Genomic DNA, 14,704 nt, shown 5'->3' with positions numbered 1-14,704 from the left:
AGGTTCCATGGAGTCCCTTGCTGAAACAGTGGTCCCAGATCTTCCTCAGAGTAGGTCTCATGTCTTCCGCAGAGGCTGTGCTCTCTCCCCTGTCTCCAGGATTAAAGCAGATGTCTACAGGGGATAGCTCAGAGCATGGTGCTGATAATGCCAAGGTTGCAGGTTCAATCCCTGTATGGGACAGATGCATTGCAGGGGGTTGGACTAGATGACCCTTGTGGTAACTTCCAGCTCTACAGTTATATGATTCTATAATTCTCTTTGGTGGCACAGCAGCTCTGGATTGTCCTTCCAAGTGTGGGACCAACATTATTATAGTTTGTGAAGTCATGCCTGTTTTATCAGGCTTTCAGGCCCGCTGCACAATGTTTGGGTTTGGATGATCAGATTGTTTTTATCAGTGCTGCTGTTTATTAACCTTGGTCAATTGATATTTGTACTGCACTTGTTTTATCAGGCTTTTAAGCACTATATAACCCTCCAAGGACACTAAAGGTGGCGAAGGAGGTAAGACATGGTTCGAACAATATAAAATTGAATATATAAATATAAAATTGAATATATAAATATAAAATTGAATATATAAATATAAAATTGAATATATAAATATATGAAAGCCAGTAACTGGGACCAGAAGCCGACTGGCCATTGGTATGGATGATGGAGCAGAGAAGACAATATTCACACCTCCCAATATGTCTAAGGAGCCGGGCAAACACTTTTTGCCCTTGCTGCCGAGGGCTATGGTCCTGTGTTTTGCTCACTGACTGTCTCCATCCTGACCCATTTCCCAGTGAGCAATAAAAACTCAGAAATGTTCTTCTCCCTCCTCATTGATGATGGCAGTGATGATGATCTAGCATCTGAGCAACTACATTCAGTCCTGACTAATGACACTATTCAAGCACGGGGAGATTAATAAAATGGTAATAATCATAACTATTATCAGCGGAACAATGTGATGGTGATTGATAGTGCTTTAACGATTATAGACCTCAAGAGCAGCAGGCTGGGCATTCTGGCATGCTTAAGGACTGTTAGGAGGGATCGCTGAAGTTAAAAGCATCAACCCAATAGTCTCTTTTCTACAGCAGTAGAACTCTGGCTGTTGTTTCAACATGACCCACTAGAGGTCGCAGGAGTAAAGGGAAGCAAATCTGCCACATTCTTCCATAGCACCTTCGACTTATAAGAAGGATACAGTTTTGCCACTGCTGCTGAGTTGGAAAGCTGTGATATACACAAATCATCGCTGGTACACTTGAAACTACAAGGAAGGTTGTGAACAGCGGGTGCTCGGCATCAAGTCTTTATCCAACTTTCCCAAAGAGTCTTTCAACTGGTCATAGATTTCATTGCACAATAAAAATAAACGGTCCATTGGCTATATGTATTTCATTTCATTTATTAATTTTATATACCGCCCTTCATCCGAAGATCACAGTGCAGCCTACAATATAAAAACACAAAAATATATGCTGTAATAAAAAGCAAAAACACAATTAAATAGTGGGGTAGGAGAGCTGGGGACACGTGGAATTCACACCTGGCAACCAATGAGCCCCTTTGGTTTCAGATAGTACATGGGTAAAGGTAAAGGTAAAGGGACCCCTGACCATTAGGTCCAGTTGTGGACGACTCTGGGGTTGTGGTGCTCATCTCGCTTTATTGGCCAAGGGAGCCGGCGTACAGCTTCCGGGTCATGTGGCCAGCATGACTAAGCCGCTTCTGGCAAACCAGAGCAGCGCACAGAAACGGCGTTTACCTTCCCGCCGGAGCGGTACCTATTTATCTACTTGCACTTTGACGTGCTTTCGAACTTCTAGGTTGGCAGGAGCAGGGACCGAGCAACAGGAGCTCACCCCATCGCGGGGATTTGAACCGCCGACCTTCTGATCAGCAAGTCCTAGGCTCTGTAGTTTAACCCACAGCGCACCCGCGTCCCTAGTAGATGGATACATGAGTCTAAAAAGCCCAAGACACAAATTTTCATGCTCCTCTAACGGCTATGGTGGCTCATTTACCAGAAGTAATGCATTTTGTGTTAACTCTAGAATGGTTACTCGATTCTAACCAAACTAAGCCACCTAGAGCACAATATACCCCTGGAAATTCCACTTAAGTCTGGCCACTTTAGCAAAACCAGTCAGTTCTCCTTGCAAGGCTGCAGCTGTGTCCAGAGGACTACGGGTGGCTGGCCATCATAATATTGTCAGAAAAAGGGCCTTCCATTTATATTTGGGTTCAGCCAAGGGTGAATAGCTAAGGATATCAATCGCTATGAGCCACAATGGCTATGTTCTACCTCCACTGTCTGAGACAGTGTTGCTGGGGATTACAGGTGAGCAGGGTGCTATTGCACTCATGTCCAAATTGCAGGCATCCCACAAGCATCTGCTTGGCCACTGTGAGAGCAGGATGCTAGACTAGATGGACCACTGGCCTGATCCAGCAGGCTGGTCTTAGGTTCAGGTGGTAATATAAACAGAAAAGGGGATAAGACCTGTTCTGTCCCACGCAAAATCGGGATTTGTTCCAAATTGAGGCAGTTAACTCTAATCTGTTAACTCTAATGGAGAGCCAGTGTGGTGTAGTGGTTAAGAGCGGTAGTCTCGTATTCTGGGGAACCGGGTTCGCGTCTCCGCTCCTCCACCTGCAGCTGCTGGGTGACCTTGGGCTAGTCACACTTCTTTGAAGTCTCTCAGCCCCACTCACCTCACAGAGTGTTTGTTGTGGGGGAGGAAGGGAAAGGAGAATGTTAGCCGCTTTGAGACTCCTTAAAGGGAGTGAAAGGCGGGATATCAAATCCAAACTCTTCTTCTTCTTCTAATCTGGCTTTTGAAGCTGAATGCTTTACTGAAATAAATAAATTTGGGGCCAGATTTTAAAACATAGAAATTGTCATACATTCCACAAAATTTCATCTCTTATACAATCTTTTTGGACTTCCATCAGCATCTCTGGTGATCTTCCATTTTTATAATTTCTTCTGCATTTCTTAAATTCATATTGCCTTTAATTATCATAACTAACATCATCCTTTTTGTTCAATAATGCAATAGTTCAAATTATTCCCCTTACAAAACTTCCTGCAAACCTACAAATGTAATCTGATCATCACGCCAATCTTCTGTGAATCTCTGGTCCCGCCGGTTTCGAATTCTTCTTGTTAGTTTGTCTAATTCTGCATAGTCCATCAATTTCATCTTCCAATCTTCTTTCGTCGGTAATTCTTCTTGCTTCCATTTTTGTGCCAATAATATTGGCACAGATTTCATTTTCACCAATACTCTGACTAAGATTGCCCCCACTCTAGGCAATCAAAGGCCTTGAATATATCTAGAACTAATGATTGCCAGAGGAGAGCCTGATCTTTTGCTAAAATCAATATTTAATAATTTGCATATTGGATTAGCTATATTTCTGCAGCAGACAAAGCAGGCCTGTTCTAGATCAATTAGCCTGCCCAGAAACTTAGGATTCATATTTGAATGAATGGATTTAATTGCTTGGAAAGTGAATCAGATTTACAGTCCTGTTTCAAACCTCATACTAGCTGTGAACAGATGTGCCCTATCTGGTGTACTTTGTTGGTCTTCCATCTGCTAGTATTATCACACAGCTGAATACTTTCCAAGCTTTGCAAACAGAGCACCCTCTCCTGTATGAGTTGGAGGAGAGAGTTGCAATCTTTACAACTGAAAAAGTATCATTAGCGTAGAGAGTTAATATGTATTTGTTGTTGGTGGTAGCAATGTCAATGATTCTTGAGTAATAACTGACGTAATTATCAAGTCTATAGTGCACTGAATAAGCAAGAGGAGGTGATTACAGCTTAGCATGACAGTCTGAGGACTCTCCAGCCACTTGCAATAAAATTAAAGCATTATTACGACTGAGAATTGTGCCTTCATAACAGGGAACTTGAGTGTTTGTAGCTTCTTGTCCTGTTTCCTCCTTAGTATACTTCTTTTCAAAGGCTTTCTCTGTTAAAATGAAAAAGAAAACCTTTATTATCACATTACACAATGAAATAGACCAGCCAGAAAAGTTATTAAAGGCTAGCAAAAAGAAAATTTAAAAAAGCCCTTTAAAAGTTGGTTGGTAAAAGAGGGGTGGATTTTCCCATCCATCTACAAATATGCATTGTTTCCATACTGCCAATGGATGAAAGGTCTTGCTTTCTTTTGCAGCCAGAACAGAAATACAGTGGGCGAGGCTGGTGGATGAGGGATGGATCTTTCATTTTTCCATCATTCACCCATCACTAGTCCGCTTGGTTCCAACACTGGCGTTTCTCTCTGCAGATATGGAAGCCAGGCAGGCTGGTGGAGCAGGAACAGGGCAACCAGTCTGAAGGGAATTCCATTCACTCACTTGCACACCAGGCTAGTAGTTAAATGCAAGGCTGGGTTTGCAACAGACCAAAGGATTGTAATTTGTTTAGCCTCACTTGTGTGTTTGTTGTGGGTGCTGCTTTGCAGAGCATTCCTGAAGATAAAATTTCCTTTTGCCTTCCATGAATGTGAGTGCTATAATTTCATTAATTACAAAGAAGCTATCTTGGGTGTATTTAATTAGATAATTCCCCAAATGCTTTCTTTTCTTTTCTTTTCTTTTCTTTTCTTTTCTTTTCTTTTCTTTTCTTTTCTTTTCTTTTCTTGCTTTTCATGATTTCACAAGTGAATATTTTTTTGAAAATCACCATCATGTTGCGAAACTTATGCACAAATGGTTTGAGAACACTCGTCACAGAAGTAGCTCATTTCATTTCCCCCAACATAAAGATATAAATCAAGCTGTTTTGAAAATAGTGAAAGCCGAATGGATTCATCTAGCTGCTGGACGTAAACTTAATCCAATGGTTCTTGCTTTTTGAGTGCTGTTTTACAGTTAACAAATCTTGTACTACAAAGATCAGAGGGTAAATCATGAGGGCACCATGAGAAGTTAGCCAGGAAACTTCTAATCATCACTTTGCTTATTATAGTGAGCAGTGCTGTTTTTCTAGGGGGAAAAGGTCCTGGAACTCACCAGCTGAAAAAAGCCCTGATAGTGAGCCACAAAGTTGCAGAACGGCCGGAAATAGAGCAGGGTTCAGTGTGATTTCCTCCCTGCAAGCAGCTTATTGGTTCCCCCAGACTCAGGCCTAGATGTCTGTGCTTTCAGTTTCCAGCATATTGCCTTGACAGTGGCTCCTGATATTGCCTGTACAGTATCCAGCACTTCTGGATGAACACCTTGATTATAACCAGGGATGGGGAAACGAAGCTGCCCCCTGAGGTGGTGTTGGAGTCTAGCACCCACCACCCTGATTTTTGGGCATGCTAGCTGGGGCTGATGGGAGTTGGAGTCCAACAATGTCCTCACCCCTGCTTGCTTGCTTTCTTTCTTTCTTTCTTTCTTTCTTTCTTTCTTTCTTTCTTTCTTTCTTTCTTTCCTATACCGCTATACAGTGGTACCTCAGGTTAAGTACTTAATTCATTCTGGAGGTCCATTCTTGACCTGAAACTGTTCTTAACCTGAAGCACTTTAGCTAATGGGGCCTCCTGCTGCTGCCGTGCCACCGGAGCACAATTTCTGTTCTCATCCTGAAGCAAAGTTCTTAACCTGAAGCACTATTTCTGGGTTAGTGGAGTCTGTAACCTGAAGCGTATGTAACCTGAAGCGTATGTAACCCGAGGTACCACTGTATATTTTTAAGAAAAATCTCACAGCAGTTTACAGCATATTAAATCAATAAAACATAAATAAAACAATCTGAAGAAAGTCAAATATAGAGTATACAGTCCAAGCAACATAAGAGAAAACTAAAATATTATCTTAAAGATTTCAAAATAAAACATTGCAAAGTTTAAGTCCTAATAAGTGGGGTAGTGTTGTCTCAAATCATTCTTCCTATGTGATGGTTGGTCCCTACTGGTCATGATTCCTGGACAATTTGTCCCACCCCTATCCAAGCGAAATCTCAAGTCCTAAAACTGACTGCCCTCCCGTGAAACCTAGAAAGGACCAAAGGAGACTTGATGTACTGTAAATTTCATCAGACGTTGCTTGCGTTCCGAGGGTAAGAAAAGCTGAACCTGCTGCATCCCAATTATACAACGAAAGATTTAACAACCCCCTTGTATCTCATTTCCACATGATCTGACCACTTACATTGTTAGTTTTAGGCAGTAGGCTAGTCCAAAAGGCAGCAGGAAGCTCAAAACTCTACAAACTAAGGAACAGGAAATGGGAAGAAATATAAGCAAATAAGCAAATGGGGAGTCTGGGAGTAACTTCAGAGTTATTCAAATGGTTGAAGGCTCATGAAGCCACTGCCTTGCTGAAGCTGAGCAGGTCTGGGTCTGGTCAATGCCTGGATGGGTGGCTGCCTGGGCACACACTACCTATGCATAGCTGTCAACGTTTCCCTTTTTTAAAGGGAAATTCCCTTATTCTGAATAGGATTCCTCGCAAGAAAAGGGAAGAGTTGACAGCTATGTAGCTATGGCCACAAACAGAGAAATCATATATAAAAAGCAAAATGAATATAACTAGCAGCCTTGCGCCCCATGTTTCTCAGGAGTCTTTAACCCCCACCCACCAATAAAACCCAGTGCAATTTTGAAATTGGTGGTTAAAATCAGTGCTGTTTCTAAGGAGCTTCTGCACCTTTAATAGTTGTGTACTACAGGGGAATTAAAGATGCAATAATTAAAGATGCAGGAGACCCCTGTCCTCTTTGGCACATGACTCAAAAATATCAATTATGATTTAATCGGATATAACCTCTTGTCTTTAAGGAATTCTTTAAAATAATACATGTTAGAAATGGAAGGTTTGAGGTTCTGATATATTTTCTTTACCAAGGTAAGCCCAATACAGGTAAGGACGTGCATGTGTTTACTCTTTTTTAAATGTTTCATTCTCAGAGAAAGAAATCAATTATATGGAAAGCACAATGATTCAGAACTCCCCCTCCCCCAAAGTATTTATGTAGACAACATCTGCTTCAGCTACTATGATAATAACCATAATAAACAGCTTTCTTCATTAAAAGGAAGCTTAGAAAAGAAATGAGAAACAGCAGGAATCCTTCAGGGTGAACAGAATGAAAAACTATCATTTTCCATACACATTTGTCAGAAACATTTTGAAAAATTAATTGGGGTGAGTGGAGTGGAGGAGGAGATAGAAAATGGAATTTGATTCCCTGGGACATCTTATTCAAGTCAATAGACCACAACATTCAGCAAATGCAAAATAGGGAGAATTTGAGAGCTGCTTCGGAGCATAATGATGAAATACTGTTTCCAGTTTTCAAGGCTGCTATCCTAAGCATGCTAACCGAGGAGTAAGGGTAACTGAACACAGTGGGATTTACTTCTGAGTAAACATGTGTCGGTACAAACCTCAAAACAACTAAGCCTTTCGAGAACCAAGGTACCACTGTATTTTTAAGGTCATTGGTGCTGGATTATTTATTTTCCATTGCCCACCATGGAAAAAAAGTCAATTGTTTTAGCAGGACTCAAAATACTGAATCCTGGCATCTGCAAGGGGGAGGCATAATGTACCTTAAAAGGCTGCAGAGCGTCAAATGCATCTCAAATTCTTATTGTGAAGCCTCTTTCCGCACTATTAAAGCAACAGAAGGAGAAGTCATATGGGAAACAGATTTTGCTGAAATGTCTGGGTTACTGCAAGCAGATTCAGGAAAAATCTGCCCAGCAGGGATCTGTAGCAGAGGGTGGAGGGAAGGAAGATTAGTGAAGTCATTGTGGAATCTACTAAGTTTGGCTTAAGGAGTTGAAGGCTGCTGTAGATTAGTTAACAACAGCAGTGTAATTATGCAACTTTAGATTCTGGAGTTAATGATCTTACAGAGACCCCTCTCCTTAGATGGTAATGTGAATTTCTTCACTTACTTAAGAATGCAATAACATCTGGAGCATTGCTCTATCCGAACGCCTCACATACCATCAACGACTAATCAAAGGCATCTCCAAAAAAGGATACCTTTTTGACATAATTTGGTCTCCTTTCCCCCCCTCATATATTGAGGAAGAACAGGATGTTTTAATGCCATCATAACCAGAGAGGTGTCTGTGGGGGGAATATATGAACTGAAAATGTCTAGTAAACCCAGATTGGTAGCTGGGTTCCTAACTGAGGGTATTTGGCCAGCCAACATGACAGTGATGAGGGATTGAGGACTGGAGTGATCATTCTGTGATATTATGGCAGTGGACAAAGCTGTTTTGTGACTTTTGAATGAATGAATGAATTAATGAATGAATGCGGATAGAATAAGCCACCATGATGCATTGGGGGGGGGCAGGGATAGTCCAAAAGAGAGGGGGTATGAGAAAATCCAGAATGCAGGGGGAAGTGTGGGAAGGCAGTGCTTTAGAGGCGAATGTCATACGGACAATGGAGAATTAATGGAGTTGCAGGAAACTTACTATCCCCATTAAATAACAGTATGGATGAGCCTTTGATAGGTGGAGATCCTTTTGGAAGTGGGTCTCTCTCTCTCTCTCTCTCTCTCTCTCTCTCTCTCTCTCTCTCTCTCTCTCTCTCCACCTCCCCAGACTGAAAGTGAGCTGTGTGCATGCAGTAGAGAGAGAAAGGGACTGCAAAGGATACCGGCAGCCTTGGAACTGGGATGGAAAAAGAAATAGACCTGACTTGCTTTCTGGAAGAATTCAAAAATATGGCTTGGGTGTTCCTGCTCCCCCTGCCCCACCCTCCCCAATCTGATGGAGAACAAGATCCATTGGAGTGTAAATGCTATGAACCTTCCAGTCTGCACAGATGCACAGCCTTGACATTGACATCACAGTTTGCTTCAGCACAACCTTCCTACAGCTTTTACAGGGTATCATCTGTTAGATGCATGCCCACTTGCAGATTCACTGAGAAGATTGGATTTGTTCAGGTTCCAGCCAGCTTGGAACAGAAGTCGTGCAATTTTGTTCACCATCTCCTTCCCCGAGACTTCTCCCTGGTTCCGGCTAGAAAGATCAGATAGCAGGTGGTGAGAGAGATTTTCTCATGAGTGGGGAAGGGCAAAGGTGTTGTATTCCTTTGCTTCCCTTTTAGCTTCATGGCACACATTCCAAACCAGGATGTCAAGGTATTAGGAGCTGGAACTGCCCCATTCCTTTGTCCTTGACTGCCCCCCCACCCCCCAGCCCCACCATCTTTTCCACGTCCACCTCCTCAGCTGACAACACAAATGCTCTGGAGGCTCACAGGTCCCTGGTCAGGCTATTCTTGTAAATCTTTTATTGTTGCTGTCACAAATTCGTATATATCTGTGTGTCTAGGGATTCCCACAAGTATTGTACGTAGAAACCTCCACATTTATTTTTGGGTGGCTCCATTTTGTTGTTGTTGTTGTTTTAAAAAGTATTTTTATTAATCAAATTCAACATAACAAATTATCAAACAGTATAATCACATACATTATTTCCCCCTTTTTTCCCCCTACCCCCCTTCCATCCCTCCCCCCCTCCCACCAGGGACTTTCCTCAGCACCTCTGATTTCTTTACACATATCATTCTCTGCATGTTATAAAGTTATACATTTCCTTACCTTATCTATCTATCTATCATATTATCAAGCAATAAATTTGTGTATGTTTATTCAAACCCTGCCAAGGAGTCCAGTTCATTTTGCTGTCTTTTTAAAGTCACAGTTGTCCTTGTCCGGCAGTTTATATGTCAATTTAGCCAACTCTGCATAGCTCATAAATTTTTTCTTGCCACTGTTCTTTCGTTGGGATTTCTTCATTCTTCCATCCTTGTGCTATCAAGATTCTTGCCGCTGTTGTAGCATACATAAATAAATTCTTTGTTTTTCTTGGCAGGTCTTGTCCTACAATCCCTAACAAAAATGCTTCTGGATTTTTTTACAAATGTCATTTTAAACATTTTTTTTTTCAATTCATTGTATATCATTTCCCAATTTTTTTTTTACTTCTCTACATTCCCACCACATATGATAAAAAGTCCCTTCTTTTTCTTTATATTTCCGACATATGTTTGACCAGGTTTTATACATTTTTGCTATCTGTACTGGTGTAATATACCATCTATACACCATTTTCATATCATTTTCTTTCAAAAGAGAGCAGTCTGTAAATTTCAATTTTACTTTGGGTGGCTCCATTTTGCTTCCCAAAGGACAGGTACTCACCCACTCAGGTTCACTATTAGAGGGAATGCATGACCTCGCAGTGCTCGCTTCGTGCACGTGAAATGCACAATGAAAAAACCCGCTCCTTGGCATGTGGCTCCTGCAAAGGATTTTGTTTTACACCCCCTCTTTCAGCCAGCTGGAGCCAGAGCTGTAGCTTGGCACATACTAAGCAAAAGCTTCTATAGCTCCTGATGAGGATTTTGAGATTATTCCTTAGAAGGCATGAATATCTCTCAGTAATGTTCAAGCTGGTTAAATTCTGCATTTCTCTCAATCTTGCCACTTCGTTACTTGCCCCAAACCTCTTCTATTTAGAGAATAAGGCTGCACTGCTATTCCTGCTTATCGGGGAGCAGGGGTGCCAACCTGAATAAAATATTTTGGGAGGGGGGCAGGTAAGTCCCACCATGCATAATCAATCACAACACACAACACACACACACACACACACACCATTTGAATGGCAGTGCCCATCAACTTTGGGGAGGGGAACAGCCCCCTCAAATATTTTATTGGGGGCAAAGGGACCGTGGACCCTAGGAATTGGCTCCATGCAGGATTACTGAAATATACTCGGAGTTGAGAGTGGATTTCATGCTCTTTATTCAGCTCATAGTGGTGAGGAGGAATGGAAGTTCCCCCACAATATCTGCTTTATATACATTATTTACACAATGGGCTGCACGTGACTGGCTAATTCTGGGATTCTCCTGTAGGCCAATCAGGGTGTGGATTCACTTCCACCTGGAGCTGGATTGGGTGGCTCCTGCGGACCAATCATACTGCTGCATTCTGAATCCTATTGTTCTAGGACCAATCAGACTGCTGCATTTTGGATCCTATTCAACTCAGTACATAACAATTACCCAGCAGGAAAGCTAAACCTGCACTTTGGCTCCCGACAAAGCAAGGGTCACCTCCTAAAAAGTGAGGGGTGTTTTTTTGTAAAAATGTGACATTTGAAATAATAGAAATTGTAGAATTGTAGAAAGGGACCCTGAACCCAACTCCCTGCAATGCAGGAATATGCAGCTATCCCATTCAGGGATCAAACCTGCAACCTTGGCATGAGCAGCACCATGCTCTAACCAACTGAACTTTGTCTGCACTCTAGAGAGCTGCCGCCTGCCAGTTTACACCAGCCTCCACCATCCTGGTGACCTCTAGATACTTTGAACTACAACTCCCAACAGCCCCAGGCAGCAACTCTGATGGGAGTTGTACTCCAAAACATTTGGAGGGCAGGAGGTTGCTGAAGGCAGAGAGGCAATAGTGAGCTAGGTGGAGTAATGGCTTGATTTGGTATAAGGAATCGTCTTATGCTAGCTTCCTTGGGACCAACCACATTCAAGGAGGCTGCAAGCTTGCCACTTGCACAGATCTCTTTATCAGGCAGCAGGAGCATGAAAAGAGGGCATGTTTCCCCATGTGTCCACTTTAGCTTTCAGTCCTGTAAACTAAAAGCAGGCTGGGCTGCTAATTAGATTTCCCTGGAACTGATGGTTTCTGCTGTTTCTCAGCTTAGATAAAATGGAGCGTGTCCAAGAATCCCAGGGGATCCTCTGGCAGTGCCCTGAAAGGCTCAAAGGCTAAACGAGATATTGAGCAGGGCCTTCCCACTGCTTGTGAAAAAAGAAGAAGACTTGTCCAAAATAATGCTCATCCCTGACTGAAAACTTGTTTCATGTCACCCTTCAGCAGCTTCATTCCCTTGCCATATGGTCGCATCATCTGCAAAGCCCATTGAGGTACTATGACCCTAACACAGAAGGCTGTCTTATACCCTTGGTCCATCTAGTTTAGTATTGTTTACACTGGCTGGCAGCTCCTCCCCAGGGATTTCAGACTTTGTGTGTTCTACCTAGGGACCACGGAGATCTGGGCCTTGAAGGTGAGTTGGAAGGATATAACTGTAAGTCACTGTAACACATCGATCCGAAGCATTTTAATAAGAGCCTATGGTCTGAAGCTCAACATCAAAAAAACGAAGATCAAATAGAAGGGGAAGAAATGGAGGCAGTGAGAGATTTTACTTTCTTGGGCTCCATGATCACTGCAGATGGTGAGAGCAGCCACAAAATTAAAAGACGCCTGCTTCTTGGGAGAAAAGCAATGACAAACCTAGACAGCATCTTAAAAAGTAGAGACATCACCTTGTCAACAAAGGTCTGTATAGTAAAAGCTATGGTTTTCCCAGTAGTGATGTATGGAAGTGAAAGCTGGACCATAAAGAAGGCTGATCACCGAAGAATTGATGCTTTTGAATTATGGTGCTGGAGGAGACTCTTGAGAGTCCCATGGACTGCAAGAAGATCAAACCTCTCCATTCTTAAGGAAATCAGCCCTGAGTGCTCACTGGAAGGACAGATCCTGAAGCTGAGGCTCCAATACTTTGGCCACGTCATGAGAAGAGAAGACTCCCTGGAAAAGACGCTGATGTTGGGAAAGATGGAGGGCACAAGGAGAAGGGGATGACAGAGGACGAGATGGTTGGACAGTGTTCTCGAAGCTACCAGCATGAGTTTGACCAAACTGCGGGAGGCAGTGGAAGACAGGAGTGCCTGGCGTGCTCTGGTCCATGGGGTCACGAAGAGTCGGACACGACTAAACGGCTAAACAACAACAACAGGCTACCTCTCAGACTTCTTGTGATGATAAAACAACACAGAAATGGACAAAATGTGTTGCCTCACTGGAGGAAACTGAACAGGTGGAGTTCCTATTTTGTTTTTTTAATTATATTGTTCCTCACCTTTCCATTTAATGTGAAACTCTCTGGGTACCTCCCCCACACCCATCACTGCACTGGGGGGGGGGGGGAACCTCTTGACTTTCCTCCCAGCATGCAGATCTTCCAACAGGTAGGAATTAAACAAGTTCAGTTTTCCCTATATCACCAAATCTCTCTGCCACAGAAAGTTGTGCCTGTTGCAGAACAGGCAGAAATGCAACTAGTGATAGAGCCTCGGCACTTTCTTTTTTTACAGCTGTATGACAGGCCAACATCCAGCAGGTGCGGCTTTTCCTGGCGTGGAGATGTCCAGATTTTGAAAGAAAGACTGAACAAAAGCTGGAGCTTTTTATGCTTCAGTGCTGAGGGTAACTGGCACACGAGTGCGATGGATGTGCCTCCTGCCTGGTATACAGAGGATCAAGAGCGGAAGAATTAATGGTATCGCAGGGTTGGTAGGAAACCACTAGGAGAGAAGTAGAAAGCAGCAGTTCGGAAGCATCTAGCCAAGAGCTGCTTCATCGTCAGTTTCCACTTTTAAAGTAGTCTCCAGCAGCTTGCTAATGAGAGCAGGTCAATAATATGAGGTAAAATGATCTTCTTAGCCCTTGAGAAATTCCCCTTTCTCAACCCCGACATCTTGCTTTTAATACCATTTGTCAGAGTGTTTCGCTTAAGCCATTAAATAGTTATTAGAGAAATTGGGGACTGATAATAAGCTTCTGGCAAGATGTTCTTGGAAAGATGTTCTTATCGTCTGCAGTGCCTTTTACTTCTCCTGAGAGTTGGGATGTTCCAGGGGCAGTTTTGGGTAGGTTCTGGTCTCTTGGAAGAAATGGTAGTTTGGGGTGCTTTTGGTAATAAACATGTTCCAGATCATTCGAAACCTGCATTGTCTCCCATGCCCTTTCACCCTGCCCTGTTCAAACTATCCATTCACCATGAAAATATATATGAAGATTGAAGTGTTATGTCAGCATTTGGGAAGGCGGTGTTCATAGAAATTAATTTAATAACAAAAAAACCCTGATACCAGTCCCCTCGCTAACATTACTGGGGATATGAACAACACATTGGATAAAGGATTGGCTCAATGTTTATTTTTAGGAGCCAGGATGGTTAATGTAAGAAAGGGCAAATATTCAGAGGGGTTAAATAAGAATTCATTGTACAGACAAGTCTGGTCCATTGCTATTGCTGAAAATTTAAATGAAAATTCATGGTTTAGTAAAAGGCAAACAAAGAAGGATTTGTTTTCAATCATGTGGCATATATATATATATATATATATTATATAAATGATGTCCTCTATTATATCTCATGGCAGCAGACCTTGGCCCTGGGATGAGGGCCACAAGGCATGTTCTGGAAGCAGCATTCTTTAATACCAGCTGTGGTTCTTTCATTGTGAGAAAACTGCACTCTGCGCATGCTCAAAGGCATTTTCTCTTATGTAGAATCACTGTGTTCCACTGAGTCTTGGCATTGTCTAAATCCTGGCTAAAATTAAACCCTGGTTGTAGTTGCTTGGGTACACAGCCGGACATCAGAATAGTGGATCACTTTGCTCGGTTCTGAATTGTTCTGGAGCCAGAACATGCCGTTATCATATAAATGGTATTTTTCACTTGGGCACTGAAACCCGCACCTCCCTCGCTCATGCTCTTTGTGCAAATGCCTTTCTATTTTCCAGCCCACGTTAAAACATTCTGGGCAATGCAGAAAGCGCCCGATGGCTGAAATCCTGTGCCCACTTCCCCAGGAGTAAGATTTGCGCAACT

Source organism: Podarcis pityusensis, assembly GCF_964106645.2.
Source record: "Podarcis pityusensis genome assembly, chromosome: 11".
NCBI lineage: Eukaryota > Metazoa > Chordata > Lepidosauria > Squamata > Lacertidae > Podarcis > Podarcis pityusensis.
The sequence above is the reverse complement of the archived record's forward strand: the minus strand, read 5'-3'. Positions refer to the sequence as shown.